The sequence below is a fragment of the Clinocottus analis genome, unplaced genomic scaffold, assembly GCF_023055335.1.
Source record: "Clinocottus analis isolate CAN_PGR_092001 unplaced genomic scaffold, fCliAna1.0.p SCAF_21, whole genome shotgun sequence".
NCBI classification, from domain to species: Eukaryota; Metazoa; Chordata; class Actinopteri; order Perciformes; family Cottidae; genus Clinocottus; species Clinocottus analis.
The window spans coordinates 1757958-1785876 of NW_027175943.1; positions in this window are offsets into that span (position 1 = coordinate 1757958).

The following is a 27919-nucleotide window of genomic DNA, read 5'->3' on the forward strand; positions in this document are numbered from 1 at the left end:
GTTTTTTGAGAAGTAGAGTCATTCATGTAGACTTCTATACAACCAGAGGAGTCGCCCCCTGGTGGTCAGGAGAGAGAATGCAGCTCTAACACATGAAGCATAGACTTCTATACAACCAGAGGAGTCGCCTCCTGGTGGTCAGGAGAGAGAATGCAGCTCTAACACATGAAGCATAGACTTCTATACAACCAGAGGAGTCGCCCCCTGGTGGTCAGGAGAGAGAATGCAGCTCTAACACATGAAGCATAGACTTCTATACAACCAGAGGAGTCGCCTCCTGGTGGTCAGGAGAGAGAATGCAGCTCTAACACATGAAGCATAGACTTCTATACAACCAGAGGAGTCGCCCCCTGGTGGTTAGTACACATAATGCATGTGTAAGGCACTTTTACCAGCATTTTATTTTCATATATTCTACAATCGGTGATCAGATTGAACTCTCCTGAGCTTCTCATGTTTCACTGCTGCTGATAGATAGACGTCGTGGTTGGAGTGAGGCCGAGCGATGAGGGTGTAGTTTTGGTAATTAGCCTTTGGAATCAGGGCGTGGTTATTTGGCAGCCTTTCCAGTGGCCTGAAGCCATCACAGCCTTTAATTATTAACCAATTATCTAACTAATTATTTTTAAAAATAGAGTAATTTTCGAGAAGCATTTGCGGAAAGACGCTCCCACAGTCACGCTCACGCATTGTCAGCGGTGAACTCCCTAAATAGTTGTTGCATTATTAACGCTTTGTTTTTGTTGCGCAGGAATTTATTCGGTCGAAGTTTGTGTTTTTTTTACGTGTCAACTTCCACACGTCGTAACAAAGGCGGTCGCTAATAAGCTGCTGAAGAAGATCTTTCTTCAACATCGTCTCGTGAGGGGCAACGTGGCTCAGTGGTTTGTTTAGGACCTAACGAGCTGTTTACTGCCGGCGATTGCCTTCACGCGTCAAAAAAATCCAGTGAAGAGTATCTCGCTGAACAAAATGTGCACGTAATACCAAATGGCTAAGTCCCATTAGCTTTTTCGTCGAGTATACCAATGCAACGCTAGCTACGTCCATCCAGCAGCACGCTATTGTTGTTTGTTGCTGCAGGAGTGGAGCAAACGTATTAGCCTTGTTAGCTTTATGGACAAGAGTTTGTTGCTTTGACCCTCGAGTGATCGAGACAAAGACACGAAGATAAGAAGAGAGCGAGAGAGGATTGCCTCCTTCATGTAAGAGCTCATGACGCGACTCATTGGGGAGAGCTTTCTTTCCTCAAATGATGGGTTGGAAACAGCGAGGAAAGGTCTGCATTGGAAGGGTCATCAACCGACGGAGTGAGTGGAGTCATCTCTGGCATATCGAGGGAAGTGATCTGAGCTCAGTCGCAGCGGTGACAGCTGTTGACAGCGAGTCCTTTGTGTGTTTTTTTGGGGGGGAAATGGGCGTGTCCGTGGGTGTGGACACAAATTACTCGCTGATGACTCTCTAAACTTTGGCAGGCGAGCAGACAGATGATTGATGTGCGTCGTCGCCTCCGGGGCGTCAACGACAAGGGATGACGTCTTCCTCGCCGCCTGAGTGGTAAAACATAGTGTTTGTTTTTCCTCCGGGAACTACAATCATCATCATCTCAAAAGAAAAGTACCTGAAAGGTACCTTCGCCCAAGTCAACACTACGCATGATTCTGAAACACTGTATTCACGCATCAAAGCATTGCAAGCGGGACAGAAGGCAGAATAGTGTGCATCAGGAGCTACTGATGCACACTATTCTCCCACAATGCAATGCACAAAGGAGCTGCTCACAGCTGGAGTAGATGTCTATATATCGTGGACGGTAGTGATGCAGCTGCACGACAATCTTGAAACGCAAAAATAAATAAAAGTTGATGAATCTTAGGAAGAAATATTGAAATGTTGTTTTGTGGACTTCAATGGTAGCTTTTCAAAGTCACACATATTGTGTTATTATTGACATTTCTGTGTACCAACTGCTACAATGTTACCCTCAGACGATTAGTATGTGTGAGCGTATTTGGCGCCACCTGGTGGCGGCATCGAAAGCAGCACACGGGACATTTCTGATCTTTCTCTCCGACACTTGGAGCCTTTAAAAAACCCGATTCAGTTCATTTTCTGCGGGGTTGACCTTTAGCTCTCCATCTAAAATGTATGAGAAAAGCCGGTTGTCATTATCATTTCCAACAATGCCGATAATTGGCCATTCGGTTTCGGGGTGCGACTGCCAGACGCAATCAATTTCCAGTCAGCGTTTCCCAGATTAAAAAAAGGAAAAAGAATCTTGCAGCAGAATCTGATCTCATGAGATTCGGTCCGGGTGAAAGTGACTCGGCAAAAGAATTCACTGCAAGTGAAACTGCAGGAACAAAACATTTATTATCTTCCATCTGTATAAGCTGAGCTTATTTATGACTACATAGTTGTGTAACATATTCTCTCATTATGCAGCTGCTATATCTTTATTTGAACAATAACTCTTGATAACCCAAAGCCTCAGTGTTCTTCCAGGATGACTCACCTGTTGTACAGACGCAACATGAAGAGTCCTCCCTCCTCCCTCGTTGCACTTTTCATCTCATGATGAACCAGCAGGATGAATTACTTTATTTTTAGCCGCATGACCTGCGTGGAAAAAGTCTTCTAACTCCACCTGCAGCGCTTACTGTCGCCGTTGCACTTGAGTGGGAATCGATTTCATCATGATGCTGCGATGTTGTCACGATATGGCGATATATTGAGTATTGTGATATTATCGCGATATGTCAATATATTGAGTATTGTGATATCGAGATATCACAATATATTGAGTATTGTGATATCGCGATATGTCAATATATTGAGTATTGTGATAATATCACGATATGGCAATATATTGAGTATTGTGATATTATCGTGATATGTCAATATATTGAGTATTGTGATATTATAGTGATATTGCAATATATCGAGTATTGCGATATTATCGCGATATTGCAATACATTGAGTATTGTGATATTATCGTGATATGTCAATATATTGAGTATTGTGATATCGAGATATCACAATATATTGAGTATTGTGATATCGCGATATGTCAATATATTGAGTATTGTGATAATATCACGATATGGCAATATATTGAGTATTGTGATATTGAGATATCACAATATATTGAGTATTGTGATATCGAGATATCACAATATATTGAGTATTGTGATATTATCGTGATATTGCAATATATCGAGTATTGCGATATTATCGCGATATTGCAATATATTGAGTATTGTGATATTATCACGATATGGCAATATACTGAGTATTGTGATAATATCGCTATATTTTGAGTATTGCGATATTTTGCTTTTTTTTCCCAACTGCAAATTTTCCCCAAAGGAACTTTGTCAACATATTTAATCGAATAAAATACCGAGAGAAATAATAAAATATGGCTCTTAATGTCAATCATGTTTTCTCTCCTTCCCCCCCAGAGGTCACACACATTCCTCTAGTAGGAGAATATTTACGTTTACTTCTGAAAGTCTTGTTTATCACAACAGCATCTGGACAACTGGAGTTTAAACAACAACATGAGTGTGGTTTAATATAAGAACTTAATGAATTTGTGTTATTATTTGTCTAGTTTAAATACGTGACAATTTTTCACACCGAAAACTAGAGCAGTGTTTAAAAGGTGACTTGTTGCATTACGTTACTGCCATTAAAACAAAGTCTTTGGGTGAAATGAATGCTTAATTACTATATATATATATATATATATATATATATATATATATATATATATATATATATGTATATGTATATAGTCGGCTACTCAAACTGGATCATTTGCATTTTTTTCACATGTGTTGAATGTTTAGTCGGAACAAAATATGGACATTTGGTCTGTTTTGTGACTGAATGGTGAACTGATTGTTGGTTTTAACCATCAATTACTAAACTCACACACACACACACACACACACACACACACACACACACGCACACACACTCTAACAGGCCACAGGGACACGTCACAACAAATGCACAGACAAAGAGACAAACGTGATTGGAAGACGCCGTCATGCTGCAAAGCCCTACAAAAGCTGAGACGTGTCCCACACACACACACAGACACACACACACAGATAAGAAAGCCTTTCCAATTGTGCGAGCCTATTCTCCCCTAACACACACACACACACACACACACACACACACACACACACACACACACACACATTCCACAGGACAGTCAATTTTCCGTACATGGTGACACAGATTGTAATCATCTGCGGACTGGACACGCATTTTAATAGAAATATGGCTGAAGACAAAGCGGTGCTTACACACCGCACAACCCCGACATCGGGTTGTGTGTGTGTGTGTGTGTGTGTTTGTGTGTCTGTCTCGATGTGTGATCCTCCGTCTCATCCAGTCGCAGCTCAGGAGAAATGTGACTAGAATTGTTCTGGGTTTAATTGAAACCTGTTTTATCCTCCGTTTACCAAACTCATCAAGGCAGGATTATAGAAGGAGACGAGAGGAGGAGACGAAGTGGACGAGGGAAGGAGACGAGATCAAAGAAGAGGAATCTGTGGATTATCAACACGAGTGTGATGAGATTTACTTGTTTCATTTGCAGAAATCCACTGACGACCGTGTGTGTGGGCGACTCCTCTGGTTGTATAGAAGTCTATGCTTCATGTGTTAAAGCTGCATTCTCTCTCTTGACCACCAGGGGGCGACTCCTCTGGTTGTATAGAAGTCTATGCTTCATGTTAAAGCTGCACTCTCTCTCCTGACCACCAGGGGGCGACTCCTCTGGTTGTATAGAAGTCTATGCTTCATGTATTAAAGCTGCATTCTCTCTCCTGACCACCAGGGGGCGACTCCTCTGGTTGTATAGAAGTCTATGCTTCATGTGTTAAAGCTGCATCCTCTCTCCTGACCACCAGGGGGCGACTCCTCTGGTTGTATAGAAGTCTATGCTTCATGTATTAAAGCTGCATTCTCTCTCCTGACCACCAGGGGGCGACTCCTCTGGTTGTATAGAAGTCTATGCTTCATGTGTTAAAGCTGCATTCTCTCTCCTGACCACCAGGGGGCGACTCCTCTGGTTGTATAGAAGTCCATATAAGTGACTTCTCTCTTGATGTATTCCCTCAGTAAACATTGTAAACATGAATTCAATCACGTCACTTTTCTGGTTCACGCCAGATTCTACTCGTTAGCAACCCGCCGCGTGACTCTGCAGGCTAATTGCATTAGCGCCCAATTAACGCCGGCAAATGCTACACGTATGAATTATCTCTAACCCCTCCCGTGGGTCACGCCGTACGTAATTACAGTGAAGGAGGTGTGAATTATAATCTTTGCACGCTTTGAGGTTACAGCTTCATCTGCGTTGCCGGCGGTCGGATCGTGTTCATGTTCACGTCACCGCGCGGCCTCTGGATTATTTTATTTTTGTACCTAATTATGAACGTGTACATGACATGAAACCAGCTTAAATGTATTTATTCTGTCCCACTTTTTGATTTGACCCTGAAGGCGGTGTAGACGTCACTTCGTTTTGTCATGTTAAGTGGATCAGAGACTTGAACACACGGACAGTTGCTGTGAAATGGAGGAAGACGATGTCGATGTCTGAGGAGCCAGATGTTGGCCGTGAACCCAAAGAAAGTGGAGTCGGTCTCGATGAATAATCACCGACATCTCGACGTCTCTTTATTCTTTCTCTGAAAAGACCTTGAAGATTAAAAAAAACAAAAACAGAATCATTGCATTGGAGTGAAATTGCACCTGGAGAGGGAGATTTTATTCTTTCTCTTTCTATTGAACCTCTTTTTTCCTTCTTAGCTGGACATCAACTGACTCATCCTTTCTTTACACACACACACACACACACACACACACACACACCCACACACAGATCCTTTTTCTATTGTCTCAGGATGCATCGACGTCGATTGTTTGACAGTCTGAGAGGACATTTCTCCTCGGTAAGGGTTGATCTTACATTTTCCTTGCTTTTCCCATTCATATATATATATATATATATATATATATATATATATATCATTCTGTATTGAAAGGCCAAAGCATACAAAGGATATGATGTTGAAAAGGGAAGGCTATAGTCACTTAATGAGCCGCCGAGCTGCATAGGAACGTGATAATCTGTGTTATCTGTGTTTTTCCACCTTGGTGAGACATATTTCTCGCTGTTTAACGCAGTGTTGTAAAATGTGCGACTGAGGCACCGTGTACCATTACACATTCTGTCAGAGTCCAAAAAAAGGTTTTTTTGGAGCTTTTTCATTTCCTCCTCGAAAATCTCATATAACCTTTTCACCTTTTTGTAACGAGGCGGCTTTCCTCCGCTTGTGTTTAACTCAAAACAAGTTAACCTGGTACAACATCTCCCATTCCCTAATGGTTCTGTCTGGACCTTTTGACCTTGAGCTTCTTCTTCTTCACTTATCCTGTGTTTTAGTTTAGAAACAGACTTTTAAATACAACAGCCCAGCGCAAAAAGTTTGACTTCTTTAATTAATTGAAATGAGGGGGTGCAGCTAAGTATGCTGAATAAGACATTTTTATGCAACTGAAATGTGACAATTCACTTTTTTGATCTGAAAACACGCTGTGAAAGAGTACGAAAACGCTGTGTTGGCGACCTGTCAATCACCTTGTAGCCGCGCCCACCCTGCTTAATGGTCTGTTTGGCTCTCAATGACCATAATTTAGTAAACAAACATCATGCTATAGACTTCTATACAACCAGAGGAGTCGCCCCCTGGTGGTCAGGAGAGAGAATGCAGCTTTAACACATGAAGCATAGACTTCTATACAACCAGAGGAGTCGCCCCCTGGTGGTCAAGAGAGAGAATTCAGCTTTAACACATGAAGCATAGACTTCTATACAACCAGAGGAGTCGCCTCCTGGTGGTCAGGAGAGAGAATGCAGCTTTAACACATGAAGCATAGACTTCTATACAACCAGAGGAGTCGCCCCCTGGTGGTCAGGAGAGAATTCAGCTTCAACACATGAAGCATATACTTCTATACAACCAGAGGAGTCTCCCCCTGGTGGTCAGGAGAGAGAATGCAGCTTCAACACATGAAGCATAGACTTCTATACAACCAGAGGAGTCGCCCCCTGGTGGTCAGGAGAGAGAATGCAGCTTCAACACATGAAGCATAGACTTCTATACAACCAGAGGAGTCGCCCCCTGGTGGTCAGGAGAGAGAATGCAGCTTCAACACATGAAGCCTAGACTTCTATACAACCAGAGGAGTCGCCCCCTGGTGGTCAGGAGAGAGAATGCAGCTTTAACACAGGAAGCATAGACTTCTATACAACCAGAGGAGTCACCCCCTGGTGGTCAGGAGAGAGAATGCAGCTTTAACACAGGAAGCATAGACTTCTATACAACCAGAGGAGTCGCCCCCTGATTGATTGAGTGGTTCTTTGGTGTGCACATACACATCTTACACCAGCGAGGTGGCTCAGTTTGTCGCGTGTTTGTGTCACTGTGTTGTGTTCACATGTGCGCTTGAGTGATTCACGAGAAGCGGCCGCCGCCTCCACATCTCATCTCCTGCTGGCGTGTAATAATGTGAAAGTAAGTGCGGCGCAGTCGCGCGTCGACAGCGGGCCCGGCGGCGTCCTCCGCACGTCTCTCATTTCCTTCCCGGCGGGACGCCGCTATCCGTTCCCATCCCCGCGGAGTGCGTGCGCGATAGCACGGTGACTGTTTGATTGAAAAAGACGAGTCGTACCAACGGTTTTTTTATTGGAAAATTATCTTTTTCCCGGCTGCGTGTGATACTTAAAGATTTAGCCGTAGCTTCCTTTCAAAAGAGGCAATTTGCTTTCGGGAGTCCAACATTTTTTTTTTTCCAGCGGCGCTTATCTCCCTGTGACTTCATAAAGCGCTGACATCTGATCCCAGCAGTTCCTGGAGTCTGCTATTGCCACGTTCAGGCATTTTATTCTGAAAATATTAATTCTACAACGACTGCACACGGGCCGTCTTCAGTTGGTTTAGCTCTGTAAACATGTCTCACCGCTACTTTCCTGTTCCCGAGGCTCTTTGTGCTCTTCTTTGTGTCCTCCTTTGCTCCTCTTACTTGTGATGAATATGTGCATTTGTGTGTTCATAGTGTAGATGCTTTCTGAATTTGTGGCCAAGTGGCAAAGTTCACACTCTCCTGATGTCTCTCATCCGCTCACAGTCTCCAAAATGTTTTGTTCCTCTTCAAAGAAATTGGGTTTTATGACTAAAAAAGAGGCGAAAGTAAATGTGACATTTTCATCGCTAACCAATTCTGTGTGTGTGTGTGTGTGTGTGTGTGTGTGCCCTTTCAGTCCATTAAAGCAAATGAGAACAAAACAACAGTAATGTCCAATCATTTTTCCCGCCATCATTCATTCTCATTTTGGACGCTCAAACTCACACAAGCTTGACACGAGCGCCGTTTATCCGCCGCCATGCATCCTAATCTTTTCTACCCTTTCTGGAGTCCAGACGGAAAGCAACTCAAAATCAATGGATTTGACCAACTCTGACTTTTCTATCGGTCGTGAAAGGACGAGGTGGAGTCACGCCGAAACTGCAAACTACAGAAAAAACACGTTTCCATTTTTTACATCGTCCAATTTTCATATTGTTCGCTCAAGATTACTTGAAATTGCAAGAGTTGTGCATGCCAAGGAAATGTCTTTGTGTCAAATGAAAATGTATTGTTGGTATTTTAGAGATATTTGGGGTTCTTTAATTGATGTAGGAGTCTCAACAGAACTTGTCACTCCTCTTATGGACATGCCGCCTCTTTAAAACCATCTTTACCTTCTTTTAAAAGCATCTTGGTTCTGATGGTCGGCTCAGTCGGGTCCAAACGGCTTCAAACCTGCAAAGGAACCAGTCGTTGATCTTCCCTTCAAATGGTCAACATGCGATCAAATCACCAATTGGCAAATGGCAACATTTACGACATGATTTCCTTGTCGTAAAAGAAGTTTACGTTGCCGTTTCAGCTGGAGAGTTACGATGAAGTGAGTCTTTGACGACGAGACTCAGCGGTTTAATGGACCATCATTGATCTGTGATCCGTACCGACTCCAAAGGTTACCTTGTAAAACTGCACCAACGCTCTTATCAATACAATCATTTATTTTATTTTCTAAGGGTGCTAACAAGAAACCCAGTAAGGGGGTTCTGCTGGGAACCCTTTTCAAATGCCAACGAATACTATCTGCAATCCATATTTCCAGGGTTTCATCTAGAACCCAATAAGGAGGTTTTATAGTATTTAGAAGGTTCCATCTAGACCAAAAAGGAGCTTTAAGGATCCTTTTATATTCTATAGTTTAGCGTCTAAAGTCCTCCAGGGGTTTCCAGCAAAAGCCCTTTTATTTTGTAAGGGTTTCATGGAAAAACCAATCGTGGGTTCTTCCAAAAACCCGTTCTATTCCTCTAGAACCCTGAAGACATGGGGCTGATGTGGTGCAGAACAACCTAGAACCTTTAGTTTCAACAATGGATCCCTTCCACCTTTGAAAAGCACTTTCCTGAAGAGGTTGTTCTTCAGTAGCAAAAAACAAACTCCAACCCGTCTGGAACCCTTACTTCTGTAATTTGTGGAGTGTTTTAATAAGTTCCATCTTCATCTTCAGATACGTCCTCTGGACGGCAGAACCGCGTCCAACTGGCACCGTGATCCAATCCAACGTCCGCAACCAAGGCGAGAACATCCCGATGGAGCGAGAGCTCAAGGTTGTCGAGGTGATAAATGAGAAACCCGGTGGCGCCAAAACCTTTTATGTATTTAACCGCCTGATGATTTACTGCGGGGCTGCACTCAGGCGCTCCAAAAGTTGTAACCATGAAGGAGTTCACTCCCGCAACCGCACGCTGAGCCAAACAGGGTATTATTTATGAACAAAGTATTAACGGCACTGAGTCACTTATTGAGACTTGTGTTTGGCGAGCTGTGTGTACACACACACACACTGAAAATGTTTATTCTCATCCTTCATTTCATAAAAACATGAATATGTGTTTGTTTTGACTGTTTCTGTTGTTTCTGTAAAGAGCCAAAAAACACCAGAAATGATTAATTATGTATTCATAAGGAGTACACCTGTGGCGGCTTCTGAGCTTATTGCGAATTACTGACTCATTGTCGTATTGTAATTCCAACAAAAGGTTTCACTAATTAATGAACACAAACAGACAAACAACATTAAAAAATGAATCCGGCCTTTTCAATCCGGTCCCTGGGGGCCGGTGTCTTATCAAAGGTGTTTTATTATATTTGGGCTTTACAGTTTCCACATCACAATTTTGGGGATTACACTGGAGGATTTTGGGGAATGTGTTGAAATTCACGCCGTGCGTATATCTTGAGAAAGAGAGTTATGGAGTGATTTGCTGTTATGCTGCCAAAAAGCCACTTAGCAGCGTAGTAGAGGGAAGAAAAGTGCAACTCGCTTCACACACGTTTACATCAGATAAGGCGAGTACTGACGTTTCGGTACAATTGTGACAACGCTTGTGTAAACTTTGTCGTGTTTCCTTTAAAACACTACATGCATTTTATCCTCATCACTTTGCCACACGCTTATTCCACCTGGAGCGACGTAATCAGCAAAAGCAAACACAGATAAAACTTCTCTGACGTCACGGTAGTGGGTTCAGACGTCGGTCGTTCCTCAGATATTGATAGATAGATGTGGACTCTATAAATCCACAAGGGGAAATGTCTTGTCATAGTAGCGTCCCACACTTACAGACATCAAATGGACACACAAAACAATAAAATAAAATAGAGTCTGATACAAAAACTAAAATTTTAGACCATGGAGTTAATGAAAATGATAAAGGTTCATCATCTTGGGCTCATTTAACTTCACCACTTTTATATAAAACATTATTTGTTGGGAGATAATAGAAGTGTACACTGGAAAGTACCTTGAATTTTTGGTTTAAGTTCATTTCATAACTGAAACATATTCACCAAACGGAGAACGAGCGTCTCCTCAGCGAACTCGACCGACGTCTGAAACCCCCCAAAAATGCGTGGACTCAAGTTTCCCGAGTGTTTTTTGTTTTTTTCCCCGAGGATATAAGCGTAAATATAACGATAAAGAGCTCAGTTTTTTCTGAGCTGCAATGCTCCTCCGTTGCACTATGATGAAATTAATCTCATTTGTGTGTAAAAACTTTACGCGTTTGGAAATGTAAGCTCCTTATCCGCCGCCGGTGGAGTCGACCCAGAGGGATTCCTGCTGTCTGCCGGTCCGCTACCGCGGCCGCACGCTGAATATTAAGACGCTGGTTCGCTGTTTTGAAGCGTCAGAGCGGGATAATGTGTAATCTGCAAAAGCTCTGTGTTTTGCAAACACAACAATTGGATGATTCATGTTTAAATTCATGAACATATTCATGAAAAAAACCCTCCGATTGTAACTTACTGGGCTGAAACTTGTACGACGGAAAAATGTGCAACTCGTTTATTTGGAGTTTTTTCACGTTTACAACAACCGCAATTCAAACGCACGGCCGTTAAGCGTGTGATTAAAGCTCGGCGGAGAGCACGGAGGAGTAATTACAATTATTGACATGAAAGAAATCGCACCAATTACTTTTCTCCAAATCCATTTACACGTTTGAAGAATCAGCAAAAAGTGGATATTGAACGATTCTCGTGGAGTTTTAATGCCTTGTATATTTCTACTGACTCCAAAAAACAATTAGCTCTTACTCACCGTGTGTGTGTGACAGTAATGAAAGTCACGTCTATGATGAGCGCGCAAATAGTGTGAACTAACAAGCAGCTTTTTTTGGAGCTTGTAGGGATTTAGTTTTGTCACATTTTGCCGTCATGGAGCACTTTGGAGAGGTTGTTTTTTTTCGGGTAAGCAGCACGTCAGTCACAACGTGCGATCGCTCACAACTGTTAGCTAATGCACGGCTGCTAGCTAATGTATGTCTGCCAGCTAATGCACGGCTGCTAGCTAACGCAGGCTGCTAGCTAATGCACGGCTGCTAGCTAATGCACGGCTGCTAGCTGACGCACGGCTGCCAGCTAATGCACGTCTGCTAGCTAATGCACGTCTGCTAGCTAACGCAGGCTGCTAGCTAATGCACGGCTGCTAGCTAACGCACGCCTGCTAGCTAATGCACGGCTGCTAGCTAATGCACGGCTGCTAGCTAATGCACGGCTGCTAGCTGACGCACGGCTGCCAGCTAATGCACGTCTGCTAGCTAATGCACGTCTGCTAGCTAACGCAGGCTGCTAGCTAATGCACGGCTGCTAGCTAACGCACATCTGCTAGCTAATGCACGGCTGCCAGCTAACGCAGGCTGCTAGCTAACGCACAACAAGCAGCTGGAAGTTCAGGAGTCCCGCTCAAACGCACCAACTTCTATTGACGCTCAGAGAGGAGGCTGTTTATTATTATGGGATGCATTGTTTTGTTTTCTAGCTGCTGGAAAAGTCATACTTGTGAATGTTTTTACATATTTTATGTTTATGTATATTTTGTATTGTATATATATAGTTTTCTCTCTTTGTATTGTTTCCTTAAAGTTCTGCTAGTTAGTCCTGATGGACAGGTGGCACCGTAGCCCCTCCCACTTGGGTCCGAATGGGTCAGTACAGTCCATTTATCACCTTGTTACTCGAGATTGTCAAAATAAGCCACTTATGTTGAGATGAATGTCACCTTTTTTTCGGGCTCTGATGAGTTTGCATGTCCGTAAAAAAAAAAAGAAAAAAAAAGAGGAGTCTTTTACAAAATGCCCGACTGGGTAATGTGCAAAATCATCATAACCGTTTTAAGTCGTGTCAGCGAGCTCGCATTCACCGGCCCGTTAGTCACGGTTTCCATCGAAGGACACGGAAGGGACAACAACAGAAAAACAACATCAACAAGAGTTCAGATTTCATCCCTCGCTTTGTTTGCAGAGATCAGTCTCGACTCGACGTCGGGATTCATTTGGAGCGTCTGAATCGGTGGGATGCCGATGCCCTCAGAGATCACAGCTCTTTCCTGTGGTTCAGTCTCGATGAGACAGGTGCATACATTTACAAAAAAATCTTTTTTTCCCCCCTCCAGAGCAGCTTTAATTCAGTCCGTCTGAGAGGCAGATAGAGAAAGAGAGAGGGTGAGTGATAGTGCGAGAGAGGGATGAGATGAGACGTGAAGGGGATACAGGTGCAGAAATGCCTCACTCTGATCTCTAATTCTCCATTTGGAACAAAAACACACGCCGCCATCCAAAAAAGCCGAGAGCGTGCCAAGCTCCGGCTGCAACAACGGCCCAGAAAGAAACTTGATGATGAATTTAGAGCCGCTCCGCCTGGCAGATACGAAGACGGCACAATCGCTCAACGTCAAAAAGGTTTACAGCGGCGGCGCCGCGCGAAAGCTGTGGCGGCCGAGAGAAGAGTGTAAACAAGCCGAAAGACAAAAAGGTGTGCGTGTGTGTGTGTGTGCGTGGGCGTAATTACACACGTGTGCATTTACATAAGAATACAACATGTTGGTGGATGTGTTATTTTGAGCGTTTTGTTGTTCCCTCGGGAGCCCACGTTGGCGGGAATGCTAACACGTTGACATGAAGGCGTAAACAGTTCATAAATCACAACGCGCGCCGTCTTTTCAGTGACTTCCAAGCCAGAATAAAAAAGGACATTTTAGGGAAATGTTCTCATTGAGAAGATTGATAGCAAATGTGAAGCTGCAGACAGTTAGCTTAGCTTAGCATTGAGATTTGAAACACCGTTAGCTTAATTAAGACTTGTTTTAATATTAAAAAAAGGAGAAAAAAATGCTGTTTTCATGAGTTCTATGGTACAAAACAAGTTTGATCTCTTATCTTAAAGCAATTTTTACTTTGAAAAGGTTATTTTTTTATAATATCTGACTTTTTTCGTCACACTGTGAGCCCCTTTGAGTTCACCGAGGGTCCACGACCCGTTTCTAAAACAGTTAATCAAGGCAGATAAATGGAAATAACAATCAAAAATCGAGAAAGAAAACAACCATTAGCACAATGTTCTCCCGGCATATTCCATATTCATCTCCTTTTTTATTTTTTTTTCGCGCCGCATGTCTCGAGTGCGTGGCTTCATAATTGCCGGCGGGGGCCAGACGGCCGGCGACACGGCGGGAAAAGGATTTTTCTCGGTCAAACGGACGCTTTAATGAACTGCTGCGGCTGTTTAATCAGAGTCAGCTTGCGGAGGGCTGAATGCAGCAGGTGCAGAGGCTGATTGAGGCGGAAAACTGACGCGGTCTCGCATATTTTAAGTCATATTTTCATATAGCACACACACACACACACAGTGTTACACTTTGAACATTGTGTGTTTGTGTTCATTTATATATTTATTGACGTTCAGCATATTCAGCCTTGTCGTCATCGAGTAATCCTCAGATCGTAATCCTAACCTTTTGGACAGACGGGGGGTAAATTCACAGCTGATTACCACTTCATCTGGTGGATTTAGTCATTTTAATTAAAAAAAACTGGATCGAATTAATAAAAAAAATTGCTTTTAACAACGGCAGCAGATGCAGGTTCACCATGATGCGTTCAGGCACTTGTTTAGCAATAAGAAACATAATTGTCACGACGTTTAAATAATGTAATCTTGTAAAAAAAGGTGAGATTTTTGCATGAATCCATTTGTTTGAAGGAGATTTCCATCTTGGTTTGTGCTGAGGAACATTGTGAGAGCGATTGCATCATCGTTCTGTCTCCATTCGAGCCCAGATGTCTGTTTCGTAGCTGCAGGTATTCCCGGTCAACATCTTAGGTGTTTTTCTTTCGGAGGACATAATGTTCCAGCTGATAAACACACTTGTCAGAAAAAAAACGGCTTATCCGAGCAAAAAAAAAAAAAAACCTCCTGTAATTGAGAAAAGCTGTCTCCCCGCCGCCGGTACTCCCTCCAGACAAACACCGGGCGGACGAGCCTGAATGAAAAGACGTTAGCAAGAAGACGTGGTGCACGTGAAAAAAAAACAACACACATGCACGTACACAAGGTTATGAAGCCTTTATGAAGCCACACCACCCGCAGACGCTTTAATCTGCAGCTGACGGAGTGCAGCACTGAAGTCACGGGCCCACTCAGCCCATTTCACCGCCGGTAGACATCTGTCAGTGTGTGTGTGTGTGTGTGTGTGTGTGTGTGTGTGTGTGTGTGACGCAGTAAAGGTATTAAAAATCCTCTGGACTGAGTCCTTCGCTCCTGCCTGGAGGAGCTGAAGGCGCACCGCAGTTCATCTGAGCTCCAATGACTGAATTTCCTTCGTCAGAAAATAAAAGTTCTCACCCTGAACATTGGAGGCCCTTTCAGAAAGAATTTGGACTTTGCCCACATTAAAGTTGTCGGTCATGCGAGAGACAACTAGCACCAGAGACGGCATCAGACATGACTGATGCATACCTTCTTCTCACTAATCTCCCATTTGTGCCCTCAAACATCGCCCCCCCCCCCCCCCCCCCCATGAGGAACACATTAATGTGCTCGTATGCACCAATGTCTGTCAACCTTTCTTGGCCCAGTCCCCGTTTGCATTATCAAACACCCTTCACGTCCAGTTATAAGACGTTATGATGCAGAGTTGTCCAATGCCAACACTTTGACTGGCGATCCGGTTTCCACTTCTTCATGCAAAAAGTAATAAATACATCCGATCTGGTGCTTTTGAGCACGTCCAGCTGCCTCGGTGCCAGCACTCTGCTGAGTGAGCAGCTCACAGTGTTTTGACGAACTCATTAAAGTTAATGAAGTGGCTAAAGGGGTTGTGTGATTTCATTCCAACGAATGGCGGCCAAAATCCTGCAGCATCCATCCAGTAATGCGTCTACGTATCAATACAATCCATTAGGGATGGAAACGGGAGGTTTCTTTAACGTTTGACTGGAAAACAACTACATTTTCACGCCATATTCAGACAGATTTGTGCTCCATGTCTTGCTACGAGACCCTTATGATTAATGGACGGCTGTACACGGGACCCTGATGGTGCTTTTCCACCTAACTCCGGTTAAAAAGAACTTTATCTACTTTAACTAAAATGCAATAATGCATCATTGTGTCCAGACTAAATGAACCCAACAGCAGGTCTGTTCATATGTACCCACTCTGAGAGCAACTAGCACCCATTTTGTTGGCGTAGGCGTCAGTGGCTGGTTAATAATACATGCCGGCACTCCTTCCTGTCTGCCTCTGCTTGAGTTTTTCTTGTTGTTTCCCAGCACCTCCACATTTGTCTCTGTCCGTGTCAGATTAAGTCATGTCCAACAGTTCCTGTGGGGTAAAGCGCCCGCTGGCTGGAAGTCGTCTGAAGGCATTTCTCCCCTAAAGTCTTTACCTGTATGAAACAATCTTAAAATCGCCGTCTGTCACAGGGTCAATTGAGGTCAATTGGAGATGAAGGATGATGAAGTGCGACGCAGTATGAAGGGGTGAAAATGGGGGGAAACTACAAAGAGGCAAAGATGGATAAAGATGGAGAAGAGGAAGTGGAAAGCTGAAAGTGAGGAAGGAGAGATGTTCAATAAAAGAAGCTAATGAGAGAATGACTCAGAAAGCGACTCAGAAAGCTCTCTGTCAAGTAAGCTTAAGATATACACCAGCGTGCCGTGATAGTTCAGCTACGACGTCATCTGAGAACGCACAAACTAGAAGGATGCAAAAAGAAGGACAGAGGACGCATCCCGCGTCCTCCACGTTAGCGAGCGAGAGATGCATCTTCTTCAGCTATCCAGAGCATCTGGAAGCCGATGGGCCCGAAAGAAGGTCAATGCGATTTAGTCCGAACGTGTTCGTTACAGAGCGGCAGCAAAAAAAGATTCGCGGTGATTTGGTTGAACGTATCCGCGGGTACTTTGTTGTAATAGGTTGGATAGGAATGGGAAGAGGGAAGGAAACAGGGGAGTAAAGAACAAGACGAGAGAGAAAGCCTCTTAAAAGTGCCATGTGATGAAACATATGCAGACTTATGCAATTGCATTAAACCCTCTGGCACATTTCCTGATATTATCCCGACGTATGCGGCAGTGGACTTTGAGGTGGTGGAGTGTGGTTGGATATGGAAATCAGCACAAAGTGCTCCTCGTGTGCAGCGCGGCGACCATTTGAGCCGATGCACATCGTCGATGCGCAGCTACACAAGTCTTCATAACACTTTATATTCGGAGTGAGCGGCGCTCCTCTGGTGCCAGACGGCGTCGGACGACTGGAGGGAAGAACCGCTGTGGCTCAAGAGTCCGGGGGGAAGGAGATGAATGAATGTGACGGAGCGCCTGCAGAGAGAGGCATCGGCCGGCTGCTTGTTATCCAGAAATGTTTGAAATGTCTGTTGTGTTCAAAACTGTCCATCAAACGTTTGGTCAAAACTTGTATGATCACAAATTTTAGCCGTCTTGCGTTGAGCGTTTGCCGTTCGCCGGCTGTTCTTAGCACTAAAGGACATCCGGGGCCGTACGTTTTTAAAAACATTCACCTCCGACCTTTCCTGAAATGCCATTTCCATTACTGGAGATAATCCTCGGAGCCGGCTGACGACTTCTAACCCTTTCCTCCATAAAAAACATGTTTAATACTCAAACTGTGTAACGAGGATAGCCTAACGCGTCCACCGCGGACTTGCTGACTGGTTCTGCACGTTATTGCTTCACATTTTAGGACGCGTCACATGACAACTGGTTGAGGATTAGCCGTGGCTAATGCTTATGTTTTGGGCTGTATTAATTATGGCATTATGGGAAAATAAGCCTAGCGTTGAAGTCCTTCCAGTAAGCGCAGATGAGCCGCTTTATTAAGCAGCTAATGTGGCGCCTCGAGGCTCATTGGACTATTTTCTGCCAAATGTCATCTGTCTGAAAATATACATTAACTCTGGAACGAATACAACAATTATAAGACTGGTAATGAAGTCATTTATTGATCCAAAATGGGAGGATTTGCTGCTTTTCTTTGGTTTGTTTTTGTAAAACGGAAATGTTCGGTTTGCCAAAATAAAAAACAAGAAAACAGGTTCCAAGAAATCACGTCATCATTTCATGACATTTCATAAAGTGATGGAAAAGCCAATTGGCGCAGATAATAATAATGGAAATAAACAGTATTTGCGGCCTTAAATCAAACAATGGTGACCAATTCCATTCTTTCTTGACGTCCAAGTAATATCTACTCTGTTGGTCTGTTCCCAAATTATTATTTTTTTCTTTTTTGTCCTTGTTGCATCCGACATGCATCACGTCTCCTGACAAAAAACATTCAACCCACTTTAAACTAAAGTAGTTTTTCGTGCCGTCCTTCTTGTAATCTGTCCAAATGAGCTTTCAGGGCATCTAACCGAGAAAAAAAAAGCACCATTAGCTTAAAAAAACCTGTCAAGCACCCACACAAGAATGTTATTTATAGTGTATCTATGTTGAAATATTCAGAAAAACAATAAAACGCTTGCTTGTACTTAAATAGCGCGACAGATGTATGTGGCAGGTGAGGACGGACAGGGGAAGTGAGCAAGGAGAGAGGAAAGGAGGACATCCATCAAAGGGGAGTTAATTGGGGAAAGACAACAAAAGAGGAAGAGAAAAGAGAACGACGGATTGAAAGATCTGTCGAGACGGACGGGTCGGATTGATGGAGAACGGCGGGATGTAAATAGGAGGGCGGCTAAGTGGTCGAGGGCGAGCCGGTGGTCGAGGGCGAGCCGGTGGTTGATGATGTTGCAAGCAATGTAGACATGATGCAATGTCTCGAGGGAAAAAACTCATTTCCCACGACGCATTTTCAGAAGAATCTCTCAGAATGAAGTTGACGTTGGCGGAAAGTTGGATCCCACCGCCCAAAAATAGCCGTTTACTTCATTTCCACCTTCAGGAATTATGGATATCGAGGTCTGAGACTGAGAGGCATTACTTCTCAGACTCTTGTAGCCGTTCTATTATTTGCCTTTACCGCCTCGTCATTACATCCACATGACTACAATCTACAATATATTCACAATTTCGAGGTATTTAGTCAGAGATATATTGTTGTATTTGATTGTTGCTTCTCAAACTGTAACCTGCATCTTCTCATCCAAAAAGTAGGTTTTCTTGTCGTGCTCGAAGACGAGCGCTCCAATGGCGAAACCCATGCACTATGTCTGTCTGACACACACACACACACACACACACACACAGTGATTAGGCGTGCAGGCAGGACAACATGTCAAGAGCCCACACAAAGTGTGTCATCACCTGCTTGGAAAGGATGCTCCAGGTTTAGACTTATTGTATCTACGTGTGCGTTGACATCACCATTGTGGGTCGACTGATCACGTGTGTGTGTGTGTGTGTGTCTCCAGCAGAGAACAATGATAGATGTGTTCTTCGCAGAGTGTGTGTATATGTGTGTGTGCTCGTATCAGTCTTGCACCCTTAATGATTGTTTTGCCTCCACTGGGCACATACAGTCATTGGTATTCAGTCTGGATTCTAGCTGGTGGGTTTGTGTGTGTGTGTGTGTGTGTGTCTGCAGATTTATGTGCATTCATCTCTTATGCGTACGTGTTGATACTGAAGGTCACAAAGAGATTAAGACATAAATATCTGAGTGTACTGTATGTTATTGCTGTTTGAGGGAATAATGTGCAATGTGTGTTGTGTTTGTGAGGCTTCTTCCTGAAGGCTGAGCGTCAACTGCACAACAACACATCTGCTTCTGAACCATAAAGAGTTAATATTCTACACTACACCGAGAAGTCTTCCTCAGATTTAACACTCGGATGTAAATAACTCTTGTAGTGTTATTTAATTGGACTCTAGGACTAATTAATACTCTTCACTGTGTTGTTTTGACAGACTCCTGGCAGAGTTAAATCATATTTACTCTTGCATTTACTCCATATTAATGTACTTTATATCCAACACTTACTTACTTTCATTTGAGTCTCTTGTAACTCTTCAACACAATAACTTTTAAGTGTTTTGCTTCTTTTTTTTTTTACCAACTCCAGCTACCAAGAGTGGAAAGAGCAGGTTGGTCTCTATGAGGAGGACTCTGGACTTTCACATAGACGTGGTCCCCTTTCATCCTTTTTTAGGTTATTTTTCCAGCTTCTTTTGTCCGTAAAAGAATTGACAACACCAACGTCACACCACATCAAACACCTGTACAGAGAAATGATGAACGCTTGCAAAGGCAATTTCCCGCCGCATCAAAACATTTCCATTGAGCGCATGGTTGCAAAGCAAAGCATCAGCACGAAGCAGTTCATCCAGGACGAGCCCACAAAGCAGTTCATCCAGGACGAGCCCACAAAGCAGTTCATCCAGGACGAGCCCACAAAGCAGTTCATCCAGGACGAGCCCACAAAGGAGGGTTACACACTGCTAGTGCTGGCTGATGCCTCCACAGGTTTTACATTTTAAATTCATTACTTCATTATATTTTTTACTTTACCAGGATTTATTTGCTGTGTCTTAGCTAACGTAAACTGCGGCCTATAGCTGCTAACGTTAGCTTAATGTCGCCTCCACCACTAGCTTTGAAGCTAACGTTCGTAGAATCATTTAGGTGAAAATAATTATCTAACTGGATAAATGTGTGATGCATCAAATGTTTTTTTTGATTTTCTGGACTTTTTGCGGCATTTCAATGACAAAAACAACAATTTGGGGAAAAAATAAATCGAGGTGTGAATAAATCGCACAAACAAAACACCTGTGTGGGTGTGCATGGGCCGGCACAGGGCATCAAGCCACAGCTTTGTCCTTTTTCCCCCTTAGGAGCCGATACTGAAGCCTCAGCGCATCCCTCGTGTAATTAGCATGCACGCATTATTTTCCACATCCACGAACGTGGTAATTAGCATGCATACCTGTAAGTTGTTTACGCGTCTGCCTCTCGCCCGGTGCCGAGACCTCTTCCCTCTCACATTTCAGGTTAATTATGATTGGGGCGCCATTAAACATAAGCGAGGCGAGGGATAGAAGCAGATGTTGTGCTAATGGGACCCAAGTTTGATTGGACATTATCTGCCGCACGTGAAGGAAACTCATGACTTGTCGTTTCCGTCTGTACATCTTTTCATTTCGTCTCGCACACAAACGCGCACCTCGCTAGCTAATCCGCCGTAGACAAAGTTCTACTCACTTTCTTAGTCTCGTCAACACACACACAGGAAAAGTTCCCTCGGCCACGTATCCCTCTCACCTCTGCTGCTTTCACACTCGCGTCCTCTCCTCGTTCTTCAAATTGAATTAGCCTGGAAGCGAGGCCAGAGCAGGCCCATTACCGCCGCGTAATTAGATTCATTTAAGCTTCGGCTACAGCTAAATCCTCCGGTTCTTCGTCTTCCCCGGTGTCTCCCTTTTGACCCTTTGACTTTATCCTTTTTTTTTTTTTTTTTTGGTGCTTTTCATCCATCTCCTTGTTGTCCTTTTTTTTTTTGGCGTTAATTACATTTTCCAGCTCGCAGTTTGTCCGGCACGAACATGATAATGGCGACACGAGAACGTCTGCTCACGTGACGGCTTCGTTTGTGGGATCTTAATCGTCTCCTGGTTTGTGGAAAACAGCTGCTGAACCAAGCGGAGGTGCGTGCTTTCGATCTAACGGATAAGAGTAATTGAACAATTTCCAGTGTGTCGTGAGTCAGCGTTTATCTGAACTTAGCTTCACCCTCTTGTGTCTCTTTCGGTTGCATGAAAAACAAGATGGCCACCGCGAAAATAGCTAAACAAGAGGCTTTCAAAACTTCAATCCACAAACCCAATGAGCGACTTTACGTCCTCTTCTTATGTAATCCATGTGCTGACTATCTCCACCCAGTGAGCTGCACAAACAGAGTTGAGAAGCGTGATAAAGACGAGGCCGTATTGTGGAGTAGTATTCTCCAAACATAGAGAGGATCCGACCTTGCTGCAGAAGCCACTTCAGGGAAAAGAAAAATAAAATGAAAAAAGAGTAGATTAAGAGCGGCAAAGCCTCAGCTGGTCCGGTGAATCACAGTTTCTGCAGGAGACGGTTCAGCGAACCTGACTCTATCAGTTACTGCAGAGGGCCGTGGGAGACATAACGGGATGTTTGCGGCACCGATGCGCAGCTGGAAAACCGGCTTGACTTAAGGAACAAGTTGGCGCGGGTGTAAATCCACGTGGAACGACCAGCATGCCGAAAATGTACAGCCCATCCACCTTAAGGGGGCTTTCATCTATGCTCAACTTTGAGGAAAATATTCCAAACACTATAGTTCCAAGAGTTTGAGGAGATAATCCTGCTGAGGTAACCACTTACTTTTAATCCCGTCGGGGCGTCACATTTGCACACATTTGCATCGTGCAAACCTGAATATATAGTCTTAGTCAACCTGTCTGGTCTATAAAAGGTTGAAAACAATGTCACTTGTCCTCTACGGAAATGTAGAAACGCGGTAATTTCCCCACGTTTCTCGCCCTGCAGGTGTCATTCGGTGCGATTCGGCTGTTGGAGCCCAAATGGCACCAAGAAGAGGAACCTCTTGTGCAGCAATCCCACACAAATAGCTCCCCTCTTGTCTTCTCTCTGCTTCCTGTGTTTCCACTCCACACCTCTCTCTGCCATCAGTCCTCCTCTACTCCCCGCTGTAATAATAGCACAGTTCAACGCAGAGCGAGCAATTACACCAAGAGGAGGAATCTACGGTATTCACTATTCGAGCAGGACGCCGGAGGTGAGAGCAGCTATGTATAGGGACTGGACAGATGGCGCGTATGGCTTAAAATGGCCAGTTTAGAAGTGCACACGGTCGACTAAATGATATGAATGGTGGCACGGTGGTGGATAAGTATAAATGGATGAAGTATAAGTACATATCTATGGCTAAAGTGCAAAAGCCTCCTATTGCAAAATTAACCTCCCATCTGCACTTTGTGCATTTTCTACTTGTAGTTAATAGCATTCAACAACAACAAAAAAACATGATTTGGCCATTTTTGGTACTTGGCCATCGATATATAAGTACAAGTATTACACACAAATACCAACAGGAACAGTTGACTGTTGGGGTTTGAAGTTGTTACAAGTCACTTTCAATCATCTCATGATATTTATCATATTTAACCTCGGCTCTGATGAATAATACAACTAATACTTAACTTATTTAATGTTAGATACACCTTTAAGAACACGGTATCAAGGGGTTTTTCTGCATTATACATATATATATATATATTTAAGCCCAACCATGATGTTTTTCCTGAACGGAGGCAACTATTCTGGTTTTAATTCCCTCCATTGACCACGTTTTTACTACCCGGTACACGCAGGAAAAGCGGCGCCGGGGTGCGTCAGCATGCGACGAGTGGAAACGGGAGCGTATTTGTTTTTCGGCTCTATTTGGAGACGGCGGCGTGTGATCTAAAGATAGGCCCGGCGTGTTTTGCAAACAGGTGGAGTGTTCCAGCTCACGTCCTCTCTCCGTCTCCACGGTGCAATAAATCTTCCGCCTCCTTCACCAAAAAATGTTTCCTAATTACCGCGCGCCCCCGCTGGGAGGTGAAGACGCATCAGGCATCAGACACAAACCCTCCCTTCCCCCGAGTCTCACGTCAGCCTGTTTCACCAGGAAGAAAAAACAAATAAATCCTCGGCTTCTTTGTCTTTTCCCCCCTCTTTGTTTTTTTTTGTTTTTTCCCTGATATTCATAGAAAAGCGAGATTTCGCCAAGCGGAGGTTTTCTTTTCGTCGACAGCGTCGCGTCCCTTTTGTCCCGGAGACTCTTGACTTTTATTCGGGGCTCGAGAGGTATTAGTTTGTTGGAGCGTTCCCCGAGTGTCACTGTTATTTTCTGGAGGCTTAAGCAAGTTGTCACTCCGACCGCATGGCTAAGCCGCCCGCGACGGGGTCTGAATAACGATGGCGTTTGAGAACAGAAGCACAGCGAAGCCAAATAAAATCCATCTGGTTCATCACTGAGGCTGCTGAGGACTATGCCCGTTACGTTATTGAGTGGGTATAATAACGTGTTAAAAGTACCTGATGATGGCGCTAGATTTAAAGTAAGGAGATCGCCGAAGTTATTGCAATTCATCCCAAGAGGAACGTGGTGATGTGGCACTAAATGTCATAGCAATCCATCAAATAGTTCTCAAGAAGTCGCACATATTGAAGAAGAAAACAACGCATCTAATCAATATTGTTTGTCTGGACCGACTGAGGTCACAAACCAGTAAAATAAAGATAAAACTGAAGTTTCTGGCAGAATGTTGGTGAATATAATACTTTTGTTTACATTAAAGATGAAGTAAACATTAAATGTGCTGGTGGTAATGACTATAATGAAAATATGATAATATCCATAGCATGTATGCACAAAACAAAGTACAGAGGAGCTTGGATAACACTTAGAGGGACGATATTACTCCACTAAATCTTTACATTGCAATTAGTTGCCTGCTGCTGTTTGAACGCTGCGAATGTCGTGATGAGCCTTTAAGCTAAAAGGACGTGAAGAAGACGATCCAGCAAACAACGAGGAGGAAGAGCAGGGTAGATATTTATCTTTTTATTGGCATTTCTGCTCCCTGGTTTCCAGAACTCTGCGAGTTTCATTTCCGCACAACGTAAGCAAAAATGAGCAGAGAGGAGTTTTTATAGAGTGAGATGGACGCCAGCGATCACAGCAGCTTTTATTCTATATCGCGCTGACCCGAGTCGGCGTGACTGGATCCCCTCAGTCACTCAAACTGAAATCTTCTTCTTTTCCGAAGCAACAAAAGGACCGTCGAGGTTACGATGACATGAATACGACAAAGATTGAGCCGCAATCACTTTGGTTCAAATGGACTCACTTCTGGTGATGAGCATCTGATGAGCCCCACAAAAAAAAAAACGCTAACGCAGTCTTGTTTTTATTTTTTAACAATTGATTCTTTTTAATCAAAAAGGTCCTAACCTTCTTCTTCTTATCTCAGTAAGTCTACTACCACACACATTTTTCCTAATTAGGTCTCAGTTGGATCCAGACTCTTGGAGAAAGACCGAGTGTTGACAGGAAATCAACTGTGAGCGGGCAACCGTCGCCATAAACGAAAAGCGCTGGACAAATTGAACATTAAGATTCTGCAGTTCATCCTGCGGGGAGCATGAACGTCCGTCAAATGAGTCAAACAAGATAAAAAATGTACTCAATGGTTGTGGAGACATTTTTATGGAAGCCCATTTCCGCCACACACAAAAAAAAATTAGGACCAAAAAAAAAAAAAGTCTTATTTTTATTTTATTATTGTCCTCATTTTTTTGGGAAGGGGTCCTAATTTTTTTTTGGGCCTAATTTTTTTTTTCTTCTTTTTTTGTGTTTCGAATATTCTTTTGACATTTTGTTTTGATCCTAATTTTTTTTTTTTTGTGTGGCGGAAATGAGCTTCCATACGTTTTACTCCAATCCACACATTACATATGTCAAACCTTGCGGTCACCTGAAAGGAAAAATCAGGGGGAAATCATTCGGATTCATCCTCAGGGGACCATGAACGTCTGCACCGAACATTGTTCCAATCCATCCAGTCCGTGTTGGGGATATTTCACGTGTGGAAACTTTGACCCGCCGGCGGTAAAGTACGACAGGAAGAGTCACGACGTCACCAACAATGGTCGGATTTATCCTCTGGAGACCATGAAAATACGTCCGAAATGTTACTGGAATCGGAAAAGCTCCTTGAGACATTTCATCAAAGCGGTTTGTTCGGTCGCCCGCCACCAATTTGCCGTCCCTTGATTGCGCCGTGCAGGAAGGTAAAGGTGGTTTTGACCTCTTCTGCTTCGAGGATCAAGAGAAGACATTTTGTATTTCCTTGTTTTAAACGAAGAGGCTGCAGTCAGTGAGGTAATTAGCAGCAGAGCCTCGGAGAGCAACATTATCCAAGACATTGATCTCTCCATGCGGTGTGGAGATGAGATGAGACTGAAAGCGCCCTCCAAATAAACAGTATTAGCCTCAGACCGAGTCATGTCGACACGTTATATCCTGACGATAATCTGAAGCCGGATACTTGAAAACACAAGAAGAAAAACACATCACGATCTTGCTTATCTCAAATATAAGATTCATAAGATTGACTAATTTACTACAACCTGATTCAACCCCTATTTTCGTTAATAGTAGATAATATTTCGCATAATAAGAGTAATAAGCGGTTGTGAATGTGATTGAAACGCTTCATATTTTTGATTTCAACCAGGTATTTTTAGAAAATGCTAATCTTTTTGGAGTGCGTGAAATCTTCTTCCCCGTTAAAACCTAATTTAAAATGATAGATTTGGGACCACTCGCAGATCTTATCGTTGATTTCATTTAAACGAGTGGGCTTTTTGAAAACCCCGAGAAAAGATGATGCCTTTGGCAAATCAAGATGAATAGAAGAGATGAATCAAACAAATGTCCTCTTTCATTTTGAATACTATTTGATTATTTCTCTGGAGTCCTGAGGATCCATTAATCTCTGCTTAACTGGCAGAAATGCAACAGTGGAAACAAAGATAACACATTTTTAAAAAAAAAGCTGATTTCTAGTTTCAACTATAACCTGGATGATTTATTACATTTCACATTTGCAGACTTTATCAAGAGACCCGTCGTGTGCACGCTTCAGAGCAGAGAAAAACAACATTACAGCGTTTGTGAGTCTAACGAGGCGAAATAGTTTGACGCGTTTTCCTTTTAGTGCCATAAATCTTCATTTCCCCAAAAGATTGAACCAGCTGGGAGTCTTCAAAGTGAAATAATTATCATATTAACTTAAAGCAAAATAATTTGTTTACTGTGAGTAGCAGCTTTTATTGATGAAAGATCAAATCTGTGCGTAACGTAACTTATTGTGTGAATACAAACTGAAAAAATATGAATTATCCTCTTATTGTGCAGTTATGACACAGCAGTATTGTTCTAGTTTGTGTTAGTTAGTCCTGTCTGTGAGCAAAATAAATGACTTAATAAAACTCAATTAAAGTAATTTCCATGTTTCATTTGGAACCGTGAGAGTTAGAAAACGTTTGAACCCTTTGACTTCCTAAAAAAACGATTTAAACTTGGAAACTCGTCTGACAGGCGACGTATGACGTTTTGAAATAAGTATTATTTTACTTTTTGGTCCTCCTTAACCGCCACGTGACATCGACAGCCTGTAAATGTTCCTGAGTCACAAGCAAACGCCACAAACGTCCAACAACATTCGTCGGCTCATTACATTAAATAACTATACATAGCACTTGGCAAAGACGGTGAAGGTGATATCCTGTGTTAATGCATTTCAAAGGCCACTTTGTGTGCATGAATGTGGAGACTTCAGAGTGTAAATGAAGATCAAGTCCACACCGGGGGACATGCGCATCTCCTCCATCTGCCGACCGGCCCAGAGATACAGCATGCACAGGAGATGAAGTCACTGACAGGTAAGTGTGCTGTGCAGAGAGGATAAGAGCCACTGTCCCATTACGCCGAAGAACGGGAAAGCTATTTGGCACTTAAGAGCTCCGAGTTTGATTCTAACAACGAGCTTCAAAAGCGAAGCCGTGTCTATATCCAGATAGCCACTGCAGAGAGCAGGGGCTGCTTTCAAAGGTACAGTTGTAGGGATGCAAAGGTTCACTTTGGGGGGAAGGGGAGTTAGAGGGTCTTGTTGGGTTGAATGTCAATTAGCAGCATCTGTCAGCTCTGAGAGTGTTTTGCCACTCGGCTCTTTGACATCTCTTTGGAAAAAAAGACTCGCCGGCAGAGTTTCCAGGAAGACACCGGGGGGCAGGTGGAGCGTTAAAAGGGGAAAGCTTTGTCTGAGAGTCACTGAGAGGAGTGGAGGGATCGGAGGGAAATGGAGATGAGCCGAATGAGCTCGTCAAGTGGAGACAGCTGAGATGCTCCAGGAAACTGGTGGGCTAAAG